Below are 15,622 nucleotides of genomic sequence, written 5' to 3' on the forward strand. Positions count from 1 at the left end.
ATTAAAAGTACACAAAGCTACTGGACAAAGACTCCCTCAAATGCCGACCAAGCCCCCCCCCCCCCCCCCCCACACATACACACACAGTCACCGACGGCACAGACATCTGACAGTGGCCACCTGAGCTCTTTGAGGATGTCCACATTGAAACTAGTATCAGTGACCATGATGTGGTTGTGGCAACAATGATTACCAAAGTACAAAAGACAACTAAAACAAGCAAAGAGATATATATGTTCAGCAAACTAGATAAAAAATCAGTAGTGTCATATCTCAGTGAGGAACTTGAAACTTTTAGCACAGGGTAGAAGCATGAAGAGGAACCATGGCTTGTGCTTAAAAGCATAGCTGACCATGCACTGGATATATATGTACCCAGTAGAACAGTTCATAATGGAAGAGAATCTCCATGGTATACAGTCACCGTAAAGAAACTACTGAAGAAACAGAGATTACTGCACAACAGGTGTAAAAAAAAGTGTACGGCTGTAGAGCGAGATGCTGAATGAAACATATTTGGCTCTCATGAGAGAAATTCATGATGCCTTCAATGACTGCCATGCAGAATGTATCATGGAGAAATACAGAGGCAAGCAAGTGTGCCGGGACTTACCCCAGTTCACTGTTAGTAGCACCATGTCACCACAATGCATCTGTGTGCAGCACACATTGTATTGCATCATAATTTAAGAATGGAATTAAAAGTTAAGGTTGCTTTTCCAAACTCTGTTAGCATGTGCTTAAGTATGTGGTGCCGATGAGGTCGACACCTGCATCGGTATGGACTCTGAGCATCGTCTTTGGACTCTGAGATTGTCTTCGGGCTGTTCCGCCATGTTTAGTTGTTTGAGAGCCTTGCCTGTGTTTAGGTGAATAAAGGAACTACTGCTGAATGGGGGTTGTTTGGTGTAACTAACCCGAGCATCTCCCCTCACTGGTGACCCCGAGTTGTAAAGTCTTCCGTTTTCGCCGTTTTACTGTATCCGCGACCTCCGCGTCGGTTATTTTCACGTGTATTAAATCGACACAGCATTCGAACAATGACTTCAGCCCAGTGCCTAATGCCGGATTTTGTGATCGACATGCATCATGTTGCGGGCGATGTACACCTGCCAGGACTGCAACACGATGCCTCTCACTCGACGATTCCACTGATTTGGACGGACGTTTTTGGGCCTGCAACAATAACTGAGGTTAGGAGTGTGCATGACTCCGGCTATCAAATGCCTTTGTTCCCGCCACATGTGCCTTCCCTCATCGGCTGTGCAGTTACCTATTACGGGTCTCTGTGCCATGCGTGACCAATGCCGATTTCTGCAAATGCTTCGTCGGACAACCTACTACCGCCAGGACAACGATTTACCACGCCGCAATCCGTGCAGTACCACGCGGATACCTGCCACGTGGCCGGAACTGCTTCGTCCACAGGTCAACCACCTCAGCATCCGACCACGTCTGCACCTGCCTCGGTTCAGCATCAGCACATGCCATCCTACTTTGATACCTCGGCCTGCAACAGGAACAATAACTTGTTATCTGTGCTTGACCTCCACCTCCGCCCCACTGCTATGCCTCAGTGTTTTGTGCCACGACATTCACCTTATCCACACACCGTTTTGAGTGGAGTGACTATGAACAGTGAACATTCACACATTCCGTCCCACGTTCGACATAATTTCCCACACTATGCTTCTGGACAGCCCGCACCTCCGTAGCCCCCCTGCAACACAGGTGGCCCCGGCTCTGATCATATGTCAAGCTTTCCGTGGACGAACACGCATTCTCAAACCTTGAACTTTAGCTCACCTGTCGCCGCAACGCGGGCTCTAGTCGAGCTTCCGCTACCGTTCTCGGCACATCTCGGTGCCTCATCCGCGTCGGTCTTTCACGACGTGTCAATCCAAACACACCCACAACGTGTTGAGCTTCTGCAACCGCAATCGACACATTACGGTGTCTCACCCGTGTCGGCCTTCTCTGTCGCGACGGATCATGCTCAACCACAACACGTCACCTTCACGCTGCCACCCGCACAGCCGTTGTCGCCACATCCCCTGAAGGCACACTCTCCTGGAATATTACAGCAACAACAGCTCGATTCAGGCAGTGCCCCGACGAACTCAACTCAACCTGTTCTTCTGAACATTCTACAACGCTTACCGACGCTGCCGCCGTTTAATCCCGAGAGAGCAACAACCTGGTTCAAAATTGTGGACGAAGTGTTCAACCATTACAAACTCGACGAGTCAACCAGCTTTCTGTGCCTCATCACCCACCTGCACGACCAGGAGGACTCGATTGCTGACCTGGTCGACGCCCCGGACTCATCTACCCGGTACACTCTAGCCAAAAAGACAGTTCTACGTCGGCTTGCACGCTCAACTGAGGCAGTAATACGGCAAGTGCTCCACGTCGAGCAAGTAGGCAACGACAAACCTTCCCAGCTCTGAAGACGGCTACGTGCCCTGGTCAGCGCCGATCTATTCTCAGACACAGCTCTCCCCGCCATCTGGACAGATAAACTATCTCCTCACATCCTCTTTGCTCTGGCTCAGAGGTCTCCTGAACCTGTCGAGCAATGAATGACAATTGCTAACAAGCTACACGATGCATCACTGCTCCATTTCGCCAGCCACTGCCTACGTGACAAGGCTCAGGTTCAGGCTCATCGCCATGCGTTTGGAAGTGGCCAGGGCTGTAATGTGCCGACCGTTCCGCTCGCTCTGGGAAGCAGTAAACAAGCAACTGGGACGTCACCGGCCCCGCCCACGGCCACGCCCCCTCCTGCAACCGAACCTGCTGTAGCTATCGAACCACGGCCTCCGCCACTGGCAATGAACCTTCTGCAGGAAATGCAACCACACTACCTGTAGTGTTACTTCCACACACGGTTTAGTGAGGCGGCACGGAACTGCAGACCACCCTGCTGCTTCCCAAACGCCAATCGCAGGTTGGTCCAGGTGCCGCCTCCTGCGCACAACATGACAGGCACCCCCCAGTGCTCCATTCTGTCCGGGAACGACCGGATAATTGCGGACGACTTTACATTAAAGACATTTCGTCGGGATACCTTTTCCTAGTGGACACAGGCGCCGATGTTTCGCTGCTGCCTACGTCCTTAGCGTCGTCGAACATCCGCCCTCATCATACTTCACTGCAAGCCGTGAATTCAACTAAACTACAATGCTCGGGTTCAACTTCCCACGTCATCTCACTCTCCGAAAACTGCAAACTCGAGTGGACTTTTTTAGTGTGCGAAATTGACGAACCTATACAAGGCATTGACTTCTTACGACACCACGAACTTTCACCAGACCTAGTGCAAAACACCGTGTTTCGTCATCCGTCCAAGACTCACTTCCCCTGTGTTCCATCGAGCAAACCCCCCCGTGACACATCGGTCCGCGCTCATCTCATCCGTACATGCTCGTCTCTGTCGACGACGTTACAAGAAACAGCACACAAGTGCCTTGTCGAGCTTGAGCACGTCGCTCACCTATGCAAGGAAAACTTCGAGGTCTCCCTCTGGCTCCACGAAACACAGATCCAGCTCTCCGATACAGCAAACAAATTACAGACACTGCAGCAAGGACAAAGCAAGGTAAGTAAGTGCGCGGAATCTGCTTGCAATCCCAGCAATCGAGCCTCCCACTACCCCTCACAACTATGCTATCAAGACTGCCATAATGTGTACTGACAGTTCTGCAGGGCCACACCCTCCTAACATGGCAGCACTTGACACTCAGCCGGACACAAGTGCGCATGCGCAACGAGCGTCACGTGTTCCCAAACTGACGGCTCCTACCCCGCCCCTCGCGGACAGCACCTCAAACTATGCAATTTCGGCTCCTGCACGCCGCCGTGCGACCGCCACTGACAACACAAACAATGCACTCGCGCCAAGCGTTTCCCCCCCACCGTGCTGCCACTGGCCGCGTCCTGAGACACCTCGCCGCCTCGGCTCCCGTCGGATCCGCCACACATGGTAAACAAACTGCCTCCCGTGTCACCAGCAACATTTCTGTCGTCATCAACGGCATGGTTCACAAGCTTTGCCTCACGCCAGGTCCCCCGATCTCCAGTAAACCACATTGTCTTTGTTCTGAGCGCCTCTCCGACCTTAAAAATCAGATTTCTAAACTGCTAAGCTCCGGTGTCATTGAACCCTCTGCCAGTAGCTGGTCTACGCCCATACATATGACACCCAAGACAGACGGGTGCTGGTGCATGCGCAGAGACTACCATCGACTAAACACACAAACAATAATAGACACCTACCTCATACCCAACATTGCCGACTTTACCAGTTCCCTCACAGGTGCGACCACGTTCTCTGTCATTGATTACAAATGGGCCTACCACCAGATCCCCATGGCACCTGAAGACATCGAGAAGACAGCAATCACCACCACGATTATGTTATTTCAGTTTCGATCCATGCCCTTCGGTCTGAAAAACGCAACCCAGACCTGGCAACACTTCATCAACGAAGTGCTATTCGACCTAAAATTCTGCTTTACATATCTTGATGACATTCTTGTGTTCAAACTGTTATGAACTCTCTCGTGGCAGCAGGCATCGAGACCAACCAGAACAAATTGCATATACATCAACCTGCTGTCACTTTTCTTGGTTTTCGGGTCTCTGCCGACGGCATTTCACCACCCCCTGAGAAAGTACAGACAATACGAAACCTACCCAGACCTTCATCATTCAAAGAGCTCCGGCGCTTTCTGGGGATGGTTAATTATTACCGCCGACATCTACCTCGGGCTGTGGAGATTCAGGCTCCACTGATGGACGCCTTGGCAGGCACCAACACTTCTGGATCTCGGCCCGTTCCATGGACCCCTGCTATGACTGACTCTTTCACTGCCCTCAAAAATCTTCTTGCTGAGGCCTGCACCATCGCCCATCCAGATCCCAATGCGCAGCTTTCCATCACCACAGACGTGAGCGATACCGCCATCGGCGCTGTCCTTAGCCAGACAATCGATGGCCAAACTTCGCCTCTGCAGTTCTTCTTGCTCAAGTTCACCAATGTACAACGGAAATATTCCGGGTTTGACAGGGAGCAAGCATTTTAAGACTGACGTTGAGGGACGCCCTTTCTATGTTTTAACAGACCACAAACCCCTGGCTGCAGCCATTACAAACCCGCCAGCTGACCCGCCTCCTCGCCGCTTCAGATACAGAGACTTCATATCTCAGTTCACCATCGATGTCAGACACATAAAGGGTGCTGACAATATAGTTGCTGATTTCCTTTCACGAGTCGACGCCGTACTTTCGCTGTTAGACCTCTCTGAACTGCCTAACCTCCAACCCGCCGACGAGGAGACACAAAACCTGATTTCAGACTCTACCTCTTCACTACACTTTGTCCGCACCACCTTCCCTGGCATTTCTGGTGAGATCTGGTGCGACGACAGTATGGGCACATTACGCCCCTTCATCCCAACCACACTCCGTCGAGCTGTCTTCAACGCATTGCATAATTTAGTCCACCTCGGTGTTCGTGCGTCTGCCCACCTCGTAGCAGAGTGCTTTGTGTGGAGAAATGTCAACAAGGGCTGCCAACAATGGGCACGCTCCTGCGTCGCATGCCAATACTGCAAAGTACACAAGCACACTTCAATCCCCCTCGGCGCCTTTTCGATCCCTCCTGGGCGTTTCCAGCATATTCACATTGACATTGTCGGCCCTCTCCCCCCCCCCCCCCTTCCCTATGGCTTTCGTTATGTTCTCTCATCTATTGACCGAACAACTCGCTGGGTCGAGGCTGTCCCGCTCCCTAATATTACGGCAGAAACTATTGCTCGAGCTTTCGTCGAGTAATGGGCATCACGTTTCAGATGTCCAGCTATCATCACGACTGACCAGGACAGACAATTTGAGTTGGCCCTGTTCAACGAGATTTGTAACATTTGCGGCATCCGGCGCATCCATACCACAGCATATCACCCGCAAAGTAGCGGGCTAGTCGAGCGGTGGCACCCCACTTTCAAGGCGGCTCTTTGATGCCACGAATCTCTATGGACGGAGGCCCTTCCCCTTGTGCTACTCAGCATTCGTGGGATCTATAAGGAAGACCTCAAAGGCACAATAGCCGAGTTCGTGTGCGGCCAGAACATTGTTCTCCCTGGCGAACTTGTGAGCCCTTCCCCTTCTCTCCCTCAGTCTGACTTACCTTCGTTGACCGCATCAGACGCCACTTCATCTACCTCCACATCCCTCCGCATGCCAGCCATTCCCGCCCTAAGGTTCACGTCCCGAAATCTCTGGACAATTGCGAGTACGTCATGCTCCGAGATGACACTGTCTGTGCTCCCCTCCAACCTCCATATACCGGTCCGTACCGAGTTCTCTGGTGCTCAGCCAACACCCATGACATCCAGATGAAAGATTCAGCTGTCACAGTCTCTCTCAAGCCTGCTTATGTCGAGCCTTCTTCTACCCCACCTTCAGGCCACGACCACGCCACTCACTGTCGTGGCTCATGACGCTCCGACCACTCCCTCCACATTGGACTTACTCACTCGATCGAGTGACTTCCAGCTCCAATCGTCGAGCTCTCCTCAGACCTCGCCCCCTACTCAGTTCTCACGCACTCCGTCGAGTGACCACATTCTCCCCACGTCGAGCTTGCCTAAGATCACACCCTCGCCACCAGGTCCTTTGCTGGTCCATTCAGCCTCTCCACCATCGCCTGCCTCGCCCTGTCGAACGCCCCCCCCCCCCTCCCCTCCCATCTTGAACGTGCCCTCGCTCGAGGTGTTTGTGCCTGTCTCCTGTCTCCCTGGACATAATCCACGACATCTCACCTTCATCCAGTGCTCATGACACAACCTCCACCATCCCCTGCCACCTGGTTAAATGTGTTCCCCTCTCGCCCGACATCGACGTGGACATGCTTCGTGTGTTCGCCACGCCCACCGGAGACATCGTTGTCGTCGCTCCGTTCCACCCATAGACCGCCAGCCTACCTGTCGCCGCACGATCACCACGCCCAGTACGATGCCCGGCTCGCTTCAACGACTTCCAGGTTCTGTGGCCGAACCTTCCTTCACAACATCTACCCACACAGCTCCCCGACGATGCTGTCGAGTACTCCGTACTGCGGGGGGAGGGGGGGGGGGGGCTGTGTGGCGCCGATGAGATCAACACCAACATCAATCTGAGTATCGTCTTTGAACTAAGCTAAGATTACCTTTCCGCCATGTCAGTTTTCTGTAAGCCTTTGATGTGTTTAGGTGAATAAATGAACTACTGCAAAATGGGAGTGTTGTTTGGTGTAACCGACCCGACCTTCCTACTCAATCTCATGTCAAATCTAACATTAAGAAACCAATCAGAAATACACAGTTTACCTGAATAGCTTAAAAATATTTCACCAAAATATTATGAGCATTTTAAATAAAAAAAATGAACTACTGCTTCCTCTTCAAGACATAGCTGACACTGCTCAAACTATTGCTGACGGGCTCTGCTTAACTGAACATCACCTAGAAGCTACAGAAATCAATCAAATACATTTAAATAGTTATAGAATTGCTTCTCACTACTGCAGGGTCAACTTAAAGCAAGGTCGTGTGGCAGTTTATATGCAAAAGCACAAATGTGGCTCAGTACTGTGCTGAACATCATATTGAATGCTGTGATGTCAATTTATAATTGGAAACTCAGTTTCTCATAATAACAACAGTTTACAGGCCACCTGTGGGAACATTAAAATGTTTGTTTTGCAGTTAAAATTATTTAATACAAAACTTCACAGGAATAACAGTCAGATTATAGTATGTGGCCATTTTAACATTAATTTTCTTTTAAATAGTAACAGTCATAAACAACTGGAATCATCATTCTCAACTTTCAACTTACTGCCAATGGTTTCATTCCCAACAAGAGTATAGGGGAACAGCAAGTTCTTGATTGATAATCTGTACCTACATCCCACAGATTACAACAATGTAAAAACATGTTGTTGTTGTTGTTGTTGTTGTTGTGGTCTTCAGTCCTGAGACTGGTTTGATGCAGCTCTGCATGCTACTCTATCCTGTGCAAACTTCTTCATCTCTCAGTACCTACTGCAACCTACATCCTTCTGAATCTGCTTAGTGTATTCATCTCTTGCTCTGCCTCTACGATTTTTACCCTCCACACTGCCCTCCAATGCTAAGTTTGTGATCCCTTGATGCCTCAGAACATGTCCTACCAACCGGTCCCTTCTTCTTGTCAAGTTGTGCCACAAACTCCTCTTCTCCCCAATTCTATTCAATATCTCCTCATTAGTTATGTGACCTACCCATCTAATCTTCAACATTCTTCTGTAGCACCACATTTCGAAAGCTTCTATTCTCTTCTCGTCCACACTATTTATCGTCCATGTTTCACTTCCATACATGGCTACATTCCATGCAAATACTTTCAGAAACGACTTCCTGACACTTAAATCTATACTCGGTGTTAACAAATTTCTCATCTTCAGAAATGCTTTCCTTGCCATTGCCAGTCTACATTTTATATCTTATCTACTTTGACAATCATCAGTTATTTTGCTCCACAAATAGCAAAACTCCTTTACTACCTTAAGTGTCTCATTTCCCAATCTAATTCCCTCAGCATCCCCTGACTTAATTTGACTACATTCCATTATCCTTGGTTTGCTTTTGTTGATGTTCATCCTATATCCTCCTTTCAAAACACTGTCCATTCCGTACAGCTGGTCTTCCAAGTCCTTTACTGTCTCTGACGGAATTACAATGTCATCGGCGAACCTCAAAGTTTTTATTTCTTCTCCATGGATTTTAATACCTACTCCGAATTTTTCTTTTGTTTCCTTCACTGCTTGCTCAATATACAGATTGAATAACATCGGGGAGAGGCTACAACCCTGTCTCGCTCCCTTCCCAACCACTGCTTCCCTTTCGCGCCCCTCGACTCTTATAACTGCCATCTGGTTTCTGTACAAATTGTAAATAGCCTTTCACTCCCTGTATTTGACCCCTGCCACCTTCAGAATTTGAAAGAGAGTATTCCAGTCAACATTGTCAAAAGCTTTCTCTAAGTCTACAAATGCTATATATGTAGGTTTACCTTTCCATTATCTATCTTCTAAGATAAGTCGTAGGGTCAGTATTGCCCCACACGGTCCAATATTTCTACGGAATCCAAATTGATCTACCCCAAGGTCAGCATCTACTAGTATTTTGCAGCTGTGACTTATTAAACTGATAGTTCGGTAATTTTCACATCTGTCAACACCTGTTTTCTTTGGGGTTGGAATTATTATATTTTTCTTGAAGTCTGAGGGTATTTCGCCTGTCTCATACATGTTTCTCACCAGATGGTAGAGTTTTGTCAGGACTGGTTCTCCCAAGGCCATCAGTAGATCTGATGGAATGTTGTCTACTCCTGTGGCCTTGTTTCGACTCAGGTCTTTCAGTGCTCTGACAAACTCTTCACGCAGTATCATATCTCCCATTTCATCATCATCTACATCCTCTTCCATTTCCGTAATATTGTCATCAAGTACATCGCCCTTGTATAGATCCTCTGTATACTCCTTCCATGATATTCATACAAGTGATTCTCTTTTCTCCAAAGGTCTCTTTAATTTTTCTGTAGGCAGTATCTATCTTACCCCTAGTGAGATAAGCCTCTACATCCTTACATTTGTCCTCTAGCCATCCCTGTTTAGCCATTTTGCACTTCCTGTAGATCTCATTTTTGAGATGTTTGTATTCCTTTTCGCCTGCTTCATTAACCGCATTTTTATATTTTCTCCTTTCATCAATTAAATTCAATATTTATTCTGTTACCCAAGGATCTCTACTAGCCCTTGTCTTTTTACCTACTCGATCCTTTGCTGCCTTCACTACTTCATCCCTCAGAGCTACCCATTCTTCTTCTGTTGTATTTCTTTCCCCCATTCCTGTCAGTTGTTCCCTTACACTCTCCCTGAAACTCTGTGCAACCTCTGGTTTAGTCAGTTTATCCAGGTCCCATCTCCTTAATTTCCCATCTTTTTGCAATTTCTTCAGTTTTAATCTACAGTTCATAACCAATAGATTGTGGTCAGAGTCCACATCTGCCCCTGGAAATGTCTTACAGTTTAAAACCTGGTTCCTAAATCTCTATCTTACCATTATATAATCTATCTGATACCTTCTAGTATCTCCAGGATTCTTCCATGTATACAACCTTCTTTTATGATTCTTGAACCAAGTGTTAGCTATGATTAATTTATGCTCTGTGCAAAATTCTACCACGCAGCTTCCTCTTTCATTTCTTACCCCCAATCCATATTCACCTACTACGTTTCCTTCTCTCCCTTTTCCTACTCTCGAATTCCAGGCACCCATGACTATTAAATTTTCGTCTCCCTTCACTACCTGAATAATTTCTTTTATCTCATCATACATTTCATCAATTTCTTCATCATCTGCAGAGCTAGTTGGCATATAAACTTGTACTACTGTAGTGGGCATGGGCTTCGTGTCTATCTTGGCCACAATAATGCGTTCACCATGCTGTTTGTAGTAGCTTACCCGCACTCCTATTTTTTTATTCATTATTAAACCTACTCCTGCATTACCTCTATTTGATTTTGTATTTATAACCCTGTATTCACCTGACCAAAAGTCTTCTTCCTCCTGCCACCGAACTTCACCAATTCCCACTATATCTAACTGTAACCTATCCATTTCCCTTTTTAAATTTTCTAACCTACCTGTCCGTTAAAGGGATCCGACATTCCATGCTCTGAACCATAGAATGCCTGTTTTCTTTCTCCTGATAACAACGTCCTCTTGAGTAGTCCCCGCCCAGAAATTCGAATGGGGAACTATTTTACCTTTGGAATATTTTACCCAAGAGGACGCCATCATCATTTAACCATACAGTAAAGCTGCATGCCCTCGGGAAAAATTATGGCTGTAGTTTCCCCTCGCTTTCAGCCGTTCGCAGTACCAGCTTCAGCAAGGCCGTTTTGGTTAGTGTTACAAGACCAGGTCAGTCAATCATCCAGACTGTTGCCCCTGCAACTACTGAAAAGGCTGCTGCCCCTTTTCAGGAACCACACATTTGTCTGGCCTTTCAACAGATACCCCTCCGTTGTGGTTGCACCTATGGTATGGCTATCTGTATCGCTGAGGCATGCAAGCCTCCCCACAACTGGCAAGGTCCAAGGTTCATGGGGGGGGGGGGGGAGGTGTAAAAACATAAGCCATAATAAAAGGGTGCTCTGTCTGATCATGATGCTCAATTGACAACCTTAAAACACCAGTAGAAAGATGGTAAATGATCACACCCACATCAAATATGTTAAAATATTAAATACAGAATCTACTAGCTTTTTTAGAAACAGTTTACACCATGAAGGAAATAGTGGATAACAACTGGCATCAAAATATTATATGCTAAAAACAGAGACCAGTATATAGTACAAATGGCTAGTACAAACCTAGCAGTGAAACTACATTACCAAAAATTCATTAAAATTCTAACATGTGAAATGAAGAAGCCAAATAAATGCATTATGCAGAAAAAATCAGCAAGTCAAAGAATAAAGTAAAAACCATATGGAATATCATGAAAACTGAGACAAATAGGAACATAAAATCTGAACAAGCAGGGACTTCATAGTCTTCTGGTAGTGGTTCCCACAAGAATAATCAAAAAGTTGTAGCCTCTGATTTTAATAACCTTTTTCTCACTGTAGCTGAAAGAACAGGGACCATAACAAACTGCCTCCAACAGAAACCACAGAGCTACTGAATCACATGCAAATCACACAAAGTACAGCATTTTGTTTTGAAAGCACAACTCTTGAAGAAATTGAAGGATATGATGGAATAACAAGTAAGAATCTAAAATCATGTGCAGACTTAATCAGTCAAATATTATGCTATTTATGTAACCAGTCAACCAGACAGACTGAAACATGCAGTAGTGATGCCCATCCATAAAAGTGGAGCACAGAATGTACTATGCAATTATCGTCCCATTTCTTTGCTGCCAGTTTTCTCAAAGGCATTTGAGAGCATAGTTTATGGGAAGATTTTTGGCCATATGACAAAAAATGGCTTACTGACATCTACACGGTTTGGCTTTTATAAGGGAGTCTCCACAGAGAGAGCTATATTTAGACTAACAGATGAAACTCTAGGCACATTAAATCTCAGAATATATCCAATGGGAATCTTTTGTGACCTTGCTAAAGCTTTCAACTGTTTACATCATAACACATTGCTAAAAAAAGCTTCCTCACTATAGTATCAAAGATAAACCTTTGATGTAGTGAGAATTTTACCCAAACAAAGGAAGCAAAGAGTTATCTTAATGGATGCAGGTGTAACAGTAAACAGACTGGGGAAATGTAAAATATGGAGTCCCGCAGGGCTCGATCCTTGAGCAACTGATTTTCCGATCTACATAAATGATCTACTAGTTACAATTGATGACAGAGAAAAGTAATCATGTTTGTAGATGATACAAGTATTTTGGTCAGGGGTCTCAACTCCACAATGCAGGATACAGCCGTTCACAGTCACTAACTAAATACACAAATGATTCACAGCAAATAGCCCAACCCTAAATTTTTCAAAAACTAACATTATGCAGGTTCAGGCAATAAATAAAAAAACTCCAAGTAACTTAAATGGAGATCAAGAACCAAAAAATTTATGAAACCACACATACAAAATTCCTAGGCATCCAAATAGAGCACCAGCTAAGATGGACAGAGCAAATTGATGGCTGGTAAAAAAATTTAGGAGGGCACGATTTGCTCTGAGAGCTATTTCTCATCTCGTTAACAAAGAAATATCGTTTTTGTCATATTTTGAATATTACCATTCTGTATTCTCCTATGGAACTATCTTCTGGGAAAATGCTACAGGAGTTAAAAGAGTTTTCTAACTACAAAAATGAGCAATGAGGTTGATATGTGGGGTCTCTAACAGAACATGCTGCAGAGGTCTTTTTAAGACTCTCAGGATATTTACTCTTACAGATCAGTATATATACTCACTAATGATGCTTGTAGCCTACAATAAGGAATTATTCCAGAAAATTTGTGACATTCACAAGCATAACACAAGACAGGAGAAATGTTTCCACCAAGGCTCTGCAACTGTGACAAAAGTCCATAGAGTCAGGAATAATAGTATATAATGAGCTTCCCATCACTAATAAAAAGGAAACTGATAATGCACAGGTATTCAAAAGGAAACTGTAAACATTCCTCAGAGAACAAACCTATTATAAAATGAATTAATTCCTAGAGCAATTAGACATCCTTCTGAGTAAAAATGTAGGCAAGAAAATCTTTACTTATGCCATGAAGACAAAACTGTGTACTTCTACCATAAATTATGGTGACAAAATGTAAAGTTACTTATATCATACTTTAAAATGTGTACTGGCACTTCTTCTACATTCTTAAGTATTCACTCTAACTTACTTATGTGGTGGAGATAAAAAGGTTGCATTTTAATTTAAGTCATAATGACAAAATGTAAATTTCATTTTTTCTTTCTGGCACTGGGATCAAAATGTGTACTTCCATTCATTGCGATATTTTAAGTATTCAGTTCAGCTTATACCAGGAAAATGCTGTTTGTAATATTGTCCACAATCAATCGTTCATAGAAAATAATTATTTGTATAATATATAAAATGCTCTCATCATTTTGTTTTATTTCACTTTATTTGTCCTATATTACTAGTACACCCTTTGTATAAAATGTAATCAAAAGGACCAAAGAGAAATTAAATCAAATCACGAAATGACATATGCAAAAATATCGAGAGTGCTCTTCAGTTGCTGCCAACTTGAATGGAATGCTATTTCAGGAATAACTAACCAGGGAATAAAATAGCGCTGTACAACATCCGTGGTTAGCCTTTTCCTCAGTTAGCTATCCCTGGATTTAATGGAGATCATACAATTGTGGGACTGGTTTACTCATGTTTGGAAACAGTTTAATTGCTTTTGAAGATTTATTATCACATCTTTGTGGTTTTCCCTTAAGCTACAGTTGTCGTGGCGTACTTCATACGTTAAATAATGCAGGTATTATATTACATACAAGTTTCCTTCGTTCCACATTAACTGATTTGGCTGAAAGTGTAGCAAAGAAAACTCTGCTTTGTTGGATAGATATATGACGTCTATCTGTAAAAGGTCAGGTCTTCTGGTGTTTACTACCAATTTTTGTAGAGAGGTTAGGAGTGAGACAAACCTTCAGTTTGAGAAAGAAACCAAAAAATATAATTCTAGCTTATTACATCAGCACAAACAGCTATTGGTTAAGAATTTACAACAGTCAGCAGATATTTTAACTCTACCCAATTTTAACTTAGTCAATGTGAAATGTCAGCTATTTTTAGTGCATCAAAATATTCGAGGACTGAGATATAAAATTAATGAATTAATTATCTGCACAGATGAATTAGAGTCTTCAAACCCAGCTGACATAATCTGCCTCTCAGAACATCATGTGACCACTGGTATAGAACTTTTAAGTGTTACAGGGTTTAGGTTAGCATCTCAATTTTGTACCTCTGTCTGCAGCAGTCAACAGTATAATAGAATCAGGCACCTTTACAGACAGACTAAAAATAGCACAGGTAACACCAATTTTTAAGAAAGGTGACAACAACTAAATAGAAAACTACAGACCAGTCTCAATCCTTCCTCTCTTTTCCAAAATAGTTGAGAAAGTTATATACAGCAGGATTATAAACTTTCTTAACAAACACAACCTGATGTTCGAAAATCAAAATGTATTTGTAAAAGGTAAATCAACTAGCACTGCAGCTGCTCAACTAATTGAAGAGGTGTCAGGGGGTATCGAAAGCAAGGAACATGTGGCAGGTGTATACCTAGACCTGGAAAAAGCCTTTGATTGTGTGAATGTTGACATCCTATTAGACAAGCTATGGAGCATGGGCATTAGAGGCGCTGCTTATGACCTAATAAAGTGTTGTATGAGCAATAGAAAGCAGTTTGTTCTACTTAAAACAGAAAGTGGTGTCTACAAATCAGAGATCACTTGCATAAAATATGGCATGCCTCAGGGCTCGGTGTTGGGCCCCCTTCTGCTCTTGATCTATGTAAATGATATTAAATACTGTACTATAAATTCCAAAATTGTTCTGTATGCCGATGACACGTCCATTGTATGTAAAAAGAAATCATGTAATGAACTAGAGGCCGAGTGTAATAATGTGACAAAAGAAATTGTCCAGTTTTTTAATGAAAGCCACTTAAATGTAAGCACCAGTAAAACATGTTTAATGAAGTTTAACAAAAGTAGTTTGAATAATGAAATTAAATTATACATGGGCAACGAATTGGTAAAGAAAGAGTCTAGTGTAAAATTCCTTGGCGTAACAATCCAAAGCAACCTGAAATGGGACACACATATTGACTCTCTAGCAACTAAGCTGTCAAAAAATATATTTGCAATCAGTACTATTAGCAAGTTCTGTAGACACACCGTAGTCCTAAAGACTGCATACCATGCTCTTTTCTCCTCTCACTTGAACTACGGTATTGAAATTTGGGGGGCAACAACCAAAGCTAATCTAGATAAGCTACTCATTCTTCAAAAAA

This window comes from Schistocerca piceifrons, chromosome 3 (assembly GCF_021461385.2).
Source record: "Schistocerca piceifrons isolate TAMUIC-IGC-003096 chromosome 3, iqSchPice1.1, whole genome shotgun sequence".
NCBI lineage: Eukaryota > Metazoa > Arthropoda > Insecta > Orthoptera > Acrididae > Schistocerca > Schistocerca piceifrons.